The sequence below is a fragment of the Brassica napus genome, chromosome C8 (genome assembly GCF_020379485.1).
Source record: "Brassica napus cultivar Da-Ae chromosome C8, Da-Ae, whole genome shotgun sequence".
NCBI lineage: Eukaryota > Viridiplantae > Streptophyta > Magnoliopsida > Brassicales > Brassicaceae > Brassica > Brassica napus.
The window spans coordinates 23,496,660-23,506,323 of record NC_063451.1 but is presented as its reverse complement, the minus strand read 5'-3'; the positions used below and the strand labels follow the sequence as shown (position 1 = coordinate 23,506,323).

The window sequence follows — 9,664 nt, the reverse complement described above, 5'->3', positions numbered from 1 at the left end:
GTGTTTGCTCAGCTTACTCTTGGTGATACTGAAGTTAATAGATAGGATATCTCAAAAATAGTTAATAGTCTGACAAAAGATCAGATTCAAGGGGTGATTGCTTACTTCAACTACAAGCTTCAACCTTTGAGTTCTTCAAATGTTGCTTCTTCTTCCGGAGTTACAATCACTGCACTACCTGGTATGGCCTATTCATCATCTACTCTGAGATTTATAGCTATCTTACAGGCTACTAGCAGTGTGTTGAGATCCAATTCTTGGATTGTGGACAGTGGGGCCACGCACCATGTCACATGTGATAAAAATCGTTTTGAATCTTTATAAGCTACACTCAATGCTTCTGTCACATTACCAAATGGTCTTGGTGTGAAAATTGAAGGCGTTAGTTGTGTCAGATTGAGTGATCATCTGGTTCTCAACAACGTCCTTTATGTACCAAAATTTCGATTGAGTTTAATGAGTGTGAGTCAGGTAACCAAGGATTTAGGCTACCAGATTATTTTTGATGGATCTTCTTGTGTGATACATGATCATATCAAGGGGCTGATGATTGGACAGGGTGAAGAGATAACGAATCTATATGTCTTGGATACTACCACTCTTCCTACATTATCAAATAAAGAACCTTTGTTGTTCTGTTCCAATGTAATTGTTGATTCTGCTCTTTGGCACACTAGACTTGGACATCCGTCTATGATTAAGACTGTTTCCTTAAGTGATGTACTTGGTTTTCAACCGAAGAATAAAATCATCTTTGTTCTATTTTCCATCTTGCCAAACAAAATCACTTTCCTTATATTTCTCATAACAATATCTGTGACGCTGCTTTTGATATGCTCCATATAGATGTGTGGGGGCCTTTCTTAGTGCCAACACCTGAGGGGTACAAGTATTTCCTTACGATTGTTGATGATCACACGCGAGTCACCTGGCTTTATCTACTCAGAAGTAAGGATGAAGTCTTAACTGTCTTTCCTGAGTTATTGCAGATGATTGAAACGCAATATAAATCTGTGGTGAAAGGTGTTCGATCAGATAATGCTCTAGAACTTTGATTTACAGAGCTTTTTAAGAGAAAAAGAATCATACTGTATCACTCATGTGCAGAGACATCTGAGCAGAATTCAGTTGTAGAGAGGAAACATCAGCATATTCTTAATGTGGCAAGATCGCTTATGTTCCAATCTCAAGTTCCACTGGAGTATTGGGGAGACTGTGTTTTGACTGCAGTTTTTCTGATCAATCGTCTGCCTACTGCCCAGTTAAAAAACAAGATTCCATTTGAACTTCTAACATCAAAACAAGTTGATTACTCTGGTCTATGTGTGTTTGGATGCTTGGCCTACATGTCTACTTTTTCTAAGAATAGACACAAATTTCAACCAAGGTCTAGAGCATGCGGTTTTCTTGGGTATCCTTATGCTACATAGGGTATAAACTCTTGGATCTTGATACAAATAAGATCCATATCTCCAGAAATGTCACGTTTCGTGAAGATATATTTCCGTTTGCGGAGGACAAACCAGTGTATTCTGATGAGTTATTTTCTTCTGATTGGATGAATATGAGACCAGCTACTCCTCATCCACAGAGTTATCCCTCTCCAATGCCTTCGGAAGAGCCTAATGCATCTACTTCATCGAGTACAAAGCCATCATATACTTCTAAAAGGGTATCTATCTAAACCTCCTAAAGATCTTAGTGATTATCTCTGTAATCTCACTGACACATATATTCCTTATCCTTTGGTGGCTCATGTCTCCTATGCAAGGCTTTCTAAAGTGTATGAAGGATATATTTGTGCTTTGTCTCAGCATATATAACCTACTTCTTTCACCCAAGCCAAGAAATTTGATGAATGGCTTAAGGCGATGAATGAAGAACTTATAGCTCTTGAAAGTACTGAGACGTGGTCCGTGTGATCTTTTCCTCCTGGTAAACATGCTATAGGATGCAAATGGGTATACAAAGTGAAGCTGGACGCAGATGGTACTTTGGAGCGTTACAAGGCACGTTTAGTAGCAAAAAGATATACTCAACAAGAGGGAGTTGATTTTGTTGATACTTTCTCTCACGCAGCTTGACATCTCAAACACTTTTCTCAATGGTGATCTTCAAGAGGAGATTTACATGACACTTCCACCAGGTTATACACCAAAAGAGGGAGAAACATTGCCTCCAAATACAGTCTGCAAACTAAAGAAATCTCTTTATGGTATGAAACATGCTTCAAGGCAATGGTTTCTCAAGTTCAGTTCAACACTTCTCTCAATGGGGTTTAGTAAATCTCACAACGATCACACTTTGTTCATTAAAAACAATGATGGGAAGTACATTGCAGTCCTTGTTTATGTAGACGATATCATTTGCAATGATGATAAGGAGGTTGATCAGCTTAAGGATGATCTGCGTGGAGTGTTCAAACTACGAGACTTTGGTCCTCTTAAATACTTTCTTGGGTTAGATATTGCGCGTTCTCAGAAAGGGATTACTATTTGTCAACGCAAATATGTTCTTGAGCTACAGGAAGAGACAAGAAAAATGGCTTGTAAATCATCTTCTATTCCAATGGATCCAAGCATTAAGCTCTTTTATGATCCAAAAGTCCCTCTTATTGACAATCCGACTGTTTATAGAAGATTGGTTGGAAGATTAATGTATCTCACGATCACATGTCTAGACATTACGTATAGTGTCAACAAGCTCTGTCAGTTTGCGGCTAATCCTCAGAGTGTTCATCTTCATGTTGCGTACAAGGTTTTATACTTCCTGAAGGGAACAATTAGCCTTGAATTATTCTATTCTGCTACTTCTAATCTGGTTCTTTAGAGCTACACGAATGCAGATTGGAACTCTTGCCTTGATACAAGACATTATACTTCTGTATTTTGTATGTTTCTTGGCTCCTCCCTCATTGCATGGAAGTCTAAGAAACAAGACGTTGTATCTCATTCTTCAGTCGAGTCAGAGTACATAACAATGTCTGTTGCTGTCAAAGAAGTCATTTGGATTGTGAATCTTCTTGGCGAGCTTCCGGCACCTCAGTCAAAGACTGTAGCATTCTTCTGTGATTCCATGACTGCGATTCACATTGCTAACAATCCGGTTTTTCATGAAAGAACCAAACATGTCGAATCGTATTGTCATCAAGTTCGCGATCGCATAGTCAATGGTTTGATCAAGACTCTTCATGTTGGAACGAGTACTCAAATCGCAGATGTGCTTACAAAAGCTCTCTACCCTACTCAGTTTACTTCTCTCATAAACAAGATTTTGCTACATTCAATTTACGCGCCATCTTGAGGGGTAATATTAATGTGTAGAGTTGGTTTATTTCAGTTATTGTAAATTGTCTCCGGTACATGTATACACGGAGACTATATATGTAAAACGTTTGTAACAGAATCTGATAACTGAAACATTTCTTCAATTTCCATTTTTCTCTTTGAGCTCAGATCGTATTCACTATTATCTTATCTTCAACAATGTGAAATTTTAAAAAAATTCAAAAAAAATTCTAAGAGGTTGTAGACCGAGACTTGTATGTCCCCTCAGACTGTTGTGAGAATATAGTTTACTGATAAAAATCTTGAACTCCTTAGCTACTTTAGATCTTTTTTTGATCAGCTAAATCTATTGCTGAGGCTTGGTAAAAGTTTTGTGAGTTTTTAACTTGATTCCAAAAGTTTGATTAGATAAAGCCGTGGATTTCCATTTTGTACCAAGATGTAATAAAACCAGGATAGGTGATTTATATATGTTGTTTGATTTAACATATGTTTTTAGACCATCTATAATATATTTTGATGTTTCTCTTCTTAAATTAGAATTACTCTATAATACATATGAAATTTGTTATAATGTTTTTTAAAATAGAAATATCTAAAAATAGAGTAAAAATAGAAGAATGTTATTTCCTCTTCAATAAAAAAAAAAAGAAAAATAGTAATATCTATTTTAGAAGAAGGAATAGAGATGAACTGATATAGTTTTATCTCTAGACAATATTATAGAGACATATATATATATATATATATAAATGGATTGGAGATATTCTTAGACAAATAATATCTTGTATATAAAAAATATTCGACTATGCTATGAGAATAAGTTTTATAATGAATTTATATGGCATTAGCATTTGTGTCCAACATGAACAATCATACTAACCAGAAGAAATAAAATCAGACATGAAATTCCAACTTTCTGTTAAAATTCAAAGGTATATTGAATATAAAAGGTTAAACTTGAACTTGAAAACTCCAACATCTTGTTAAAATTCAAAGGTATATTAGATATAAAGAGATAAAATCAAAGGTATAAATCATATCGTACTAATCGGACAATATAGAGTTGGACATGGGCTGTACAATCCCAACAATATGGTTCGATCACGTTCATCCGAAAAACAGGAGAGAGAAGAGCACTCAAAGATATCTACTACATCCCAAGTCTTAAACACAATATCATAAGTCTTGGACAAGCAACCGAGATGGGTTGTGAGGTTAATATGAAAGAAGACTTACTGATTCTGAAAGATCCCCGTGGAAGGCTAATTAGTACGAGGCCTTTTGGGAAAGAAACCAAAAAGTAAAACCATGCGGACTTGCCTAAAACCCAAAATGGACAATATCATACTAATCAGACTATATAGAGTTGGACATGAGCTGTACAATCTCAACAAATCAGACATTAATTTGAAAAACACCAACATCCTGTTAAAATTCAAAGGTATATTGAATATAAAGAGATTGCAGACTTTTACATACACTTTAGATATGGAAATTTTCATCAAAATAATCTTTATTATATAAATAGCACAAAATAATCAAAATAACTTTCATTAAAGAGTGAAAAGAACAATTTATTTTTAAGTGATAATATATTAAATAGAAATAAATATTTTTTAAAAATATATATTACTCTAAATCTTTATACTATTTAATGAATGTTATTTTTTGATTATTTTTTATTTTTTGTATTTATGGAACAAAAACATGTTAAAACATGTTTTAATGTATTATCTTAGAACATTTCGTTATTGATGTAGTTATATGAAACGCATCTATGCTCGGGCTGTGTCGTATTTGTCTGCACTGTCGAAAGCTGATGTGCATGTACGTAGACCATGAATCAACCCTTAGCAGAACGTTTTTTGTATTGAACATATAACAATTGTATTTTCTAAAAAAAATATTGAAACCGTTCATTCGTAGACCAAACGCTGTAACACTATAAATATAAATGCAACAATCGTACGTACAATAACATCAGTCTACGCCCCTATAAATACTAAATAGTGTGTAATGTCTCTATCTCCTCTCTCTCTTTGTGTCTCTCTCTTGTGCAGATGTTGGCAGAACCCAATAGAAACAGATGCTACTCCTTTATTTACCGCACGTAGTTTAATTTTAGCCACAGTTCATTCTATTTTGTCCTCTCAAGTTACTTTTCTCTCTCATTTTATCATATTGATTTACTTACTTCCCGTTAAAACGCTTTGATGAGACTTGGACTGTAACTGAAGTATAAGTATATATTTACATTGTTCAAGGCAGTGAATTTGTAGTGTAGAAGCCAGCCAGTGGGGAAGGGGGTGGGGGTCTTCTTGCCAGCTTTGAAGAAGTTGTTGACCTAAATTGGGCCCAATATTAAAGAACAATACATAGACCATCTCCAATGGAGTATCCATGAGGATTCTATATGATGGTTCTAAGTAAATAAATGTTGAAAATTAAATCAAAATGAGAAAAAATAGATATATATGGTTCTAAAAATGAAAGTTCTAAAAATGAAAGTTTTAGAACCAATTCTAAATAATATGTGTCACTTTGTGATAGGGTAGTATTTAAAGGGGAAAAAAATTAAATCCAATTGTTCTTTTTCTCTCTCTTTCGCGGATTGAAAGCAACTCTTTTTTTTTTGTAGACGAAACAGAGATCTTCTTTCACAATTTGGCGACTCAGCTGTCAATCCTCTCCATCCTCTATCTACTATGCTTCTTTCAATCAAGATAACATGTGAGTTTCACGACAAAAATTCGAATCCTTTTCCTGGATTTTCCATGAAAATTTACTGCCCTTTTGTTGTTCTTGTGGTTGACTGCTCTACAGGAAAGAGTAATCAAAACTTGACGATGTAGGGATCGCGACCGAGCATGCGGAGGATGGAGATCTCGCAGAGAGTGGTGGGAGGAACGCCTTCTTCGTCTTCGTGGAGACGAGTCTTCTTCAAAGCGACGATGAGACCCGTAGCTTTCTCTCTCGCTCTGTACACTTTGCCGTAAGTGCCTCCCCCCTACTTTCTCTAGCTTCTCGAAGACTTCCATGGCCGACACTTTTCCGTAAGATCGGTTTTATAGATAGAAACCGATTTTGTATAAAAGAAGACTCTGTTATGAAAGAGGCAAGTTTTTATCATTTAAAAGATCAAACTTTTTGTTGGCTATGTTTATTGTATGGTGTTGTGATTGATTCTTTATCAGGCTTGTTGTATGATTACTCCCCATATCGTCAAGTTTCAAGAATCCATGGTTTTGTGATTGATTTTTTATGGTGTTGGTGTATTCTGCCATCAAGTTTCAAAACTTGAGCGTGCTCTTAAATTTTTTGAGGTAACTTCTCCCTACCATGTTTGGTTCGAGTTTGAGAAACTATTCGGGCTTACAGTACCACTGCAAGAGGTAATAATCAATTGTTGTGTCTTTTGCTTGTTCAACAAGATTCTGTTGAATCTGTCCAAAAACTGCAACTTGAACCCATGAAATAATGTACAGGTAAGCTACTTTAGGAGAGGATTATGGTCAGAATAAAAGGTAGTGAATCACGACCAAGTAATATATAGAAAGTTCTACTTGCAGAGAGTTCATGGAATCAATCGGAGTACGCATCAGAGCTATGATCAATTCGCAAATCACCTTCAAAGTTGGCCCAAAATCATTTAAATCTGCAGAAACTGGAGAAACTGTTCTATTGCTGCATTGTTAGGACTCCGTTTGACAAGATAAATTAATTTTTATTGAGTTGATATTTGGTATAGATAATTATGAAATATCCGACTTCATAATCAACGGTGAGATTTTGAAGTGGACGGTTGGATTAGTAGTTATTAATGTCTTTCTGAATCAGTTTGATGCACTGTAAAACAGAGTGATATGTTTGATGAATTGTCTTGTTTGGTTGGAAAATGAGCTCGGACAGAGTGATATGTTTGATGTCTTGTTCAATAATTATAAGTTTTTTTATTATAGAATGAGATGCAAGGAATCTATTATTACAAGTTTTCTAATTTTTGAAACTTAGAACTTTTAATTGGTTCTACCATTGGAGGGGTTAAAACTAAACAAGTATCTAAATTTTTTTAATTTGATTATTTTCAATTAAAAAAATGATTTAGAACTCTAACACCATATCTATTGTTGGAGATGGTCTTAGAGCACTTCCAACGGGGTTCTTCCCGTTGGGGTTCTTAATATATGTGTTATGTATATATATATGTATGTATATATTATATATGTATAAGTAATTGTGGGGTCCACAATTTTTGTGGAACCCCATAGGTAAAGATTCTTAAAAGAGGGTTTTAAGAATCCCTAAAAACCTTTATTTATGGGTTTCCACAATAATTATAGACCCCACAATTATTTACACATATATAATATATACATATATATATACATAATACATATATTAAGAACCCCAATGGGAATAACCCCCATTGGAGATGGTCTTAGGTTCACCCCTATGGTGAATGGTTAAATTCACCACACTCTTCATAACATAACCAACCAAAATGCCAAGTATGAATAGTTTAAAAAGACAATAAAAATAAAAAATTAAATAGCTGGAAAAAAAACAACACCGACATTAATTAGCGACATCTGCAAAACTCTAAATTCTAAAAACCTAAACTCTAAAACCATAAACCCTAAATCCAAAACACTAAACCATAAGCCTCAATCCTAAAATCTAAACCCTAAATCTTAAACCCTAAACCCAAACTCTACACAATAAACCCTAAATCCTAAAATCTAAACTCTAAAGCCTAAACCCAAAACTCTAAACCCAAAACCCTAAATCTTTAAATCTAAACCCTAAATCCTAAACCTTAAACCCAAAACTTTAAATCTTAAACCCAAAACCTAAATCATAAATCCTAAATCCTAAACCATAAACCCAAAACTTTAAATCTTAAACCCAAACCCTAAATCATAAACCCTCAACTCAAACCTCTAAACCGTAAACCTTAATCTTATTAACTAGCAGATGGGTTTACAGTTTAGAGGTTTGGGTTTAGGGTTTATGATTTAGAGTTTAGGGTTTAGGATTTGAAATTTTGGGTTTAGAGTTTACGATTTGAGTTTAGGGTTTAGGATTTAGGATTTAGGGTTTAGATTTTAGGGTTTATGGTTTAGAGTTGTGGGTTTAGGGTTTAGATTTTAGGATTTAAGGTTTATTGTTTAGAGTTTGGGTTTAAGGTTTAAGATTTAGGGTTTAGATTTTAGGATTGAGATTTATGGTTTAGTGTTTCAGATTTAGGATTTATGGTTTTAGAGTTTAGGTTTTTAGACGACGTTAATTAATGTCGGTGTTGTTTTTTTTCAGCTATTTTTTATTTTATTTTTATTGCCTTTTTTAACTATTCATACATGGCACTTTGATTGGTTACGAAAAGTGTGATGAATTTAACCATTCATCACAGGGGCGAACGTAAGTATTGCTCAATATTAAAAGCCACGACGTAGGTCTACTCTCTCTGTTCTTACACTTTGTTTATCTCCATAGATTTGAGTTTTTTTTTTCAACTGAACTTTGGTATTTAATGTCTTTTGAACAACATAAGCTAAACAAAACAATTATAGTTAGATTTAGCATAAAATTACGTGATTACCAATAATGAATCTTTATTTTTCATAGAAACCGTGTTAGAACAAATTATGTCACAGCCAATGATAAATATATCCGTAGAAAGACCATCAATTTATTTGGATTCTATAATATATATTTGGAAAGAGCACAATGATATGGTTTTCAATAGCATTATAGAGATTCTAGAAACATTTTATATTTAGTAGAGACAGAAACGATTATATGGAATAAGGCAGAAATATAAATGGTCCAGAATGGAATTACTCAAACATTATTCATATTATTCATGGAGTAGATAACACAAAGCATACCATGTGAAGTAGGAAGATAGGTTTTACGGATGGATTTTGGAAGGATATATTTATTTTCAAGACACAGTGGGTATAATACATTATAAGGTTTTGAACTGATAGGGGAAAGAAATACAAAAAGGTATATCACCCTTACACACAGAATTTGAAACGTTCATATGGACAATAGAATGTATAAAAAATATTCGACAAATTCATGTGATTTTTGCGACAGTTTATTCTTATTTAGTGAAGATGGTTTCGTAACTATAAAATTGAACCGTTTTCACCTTACTCTAAAGAAATTCAGAAAGTGAAGAAAAGCTTCAAAATTTTTTATTTTTGGGATCAAACACTTATCCCAGATTCAAAACACAAAACATACAATCTTGTATGCGGTGCTCATAGTTAAACATCCTATTTTGTCTATATAAACATATAGTTCTCTTTTTGATTAGCAAAATTTTAATTGAGTCTAAAATTTCTGAAAAAACCATCTTCGTTACA

At 33.9% G+C, this 9,664-nt stretch overlaps 1 long non-coding RNA gene across 1 annotated transcript; it reads left to right on the top strand.

Annotated features, from left to right (window-relative positions):
• The first annotated feature begins 4,983 nt into the window (after positions 1–4,983).
• Positions 4,984–7,278, top strand: LOC125591478. Its single transcript, XR_007327515.1, has 3 exons — positions 4,984–6,020; positions 6,114–6,682; positions 6,776–7,278. It is a non-coding gene; the product is annotated as an uncharacterized LOC125591478 (long non-coding RNA).
• The last annotated feature ends 2,386 nt before the right edge of the window (positions 7,279–9,664 follow it).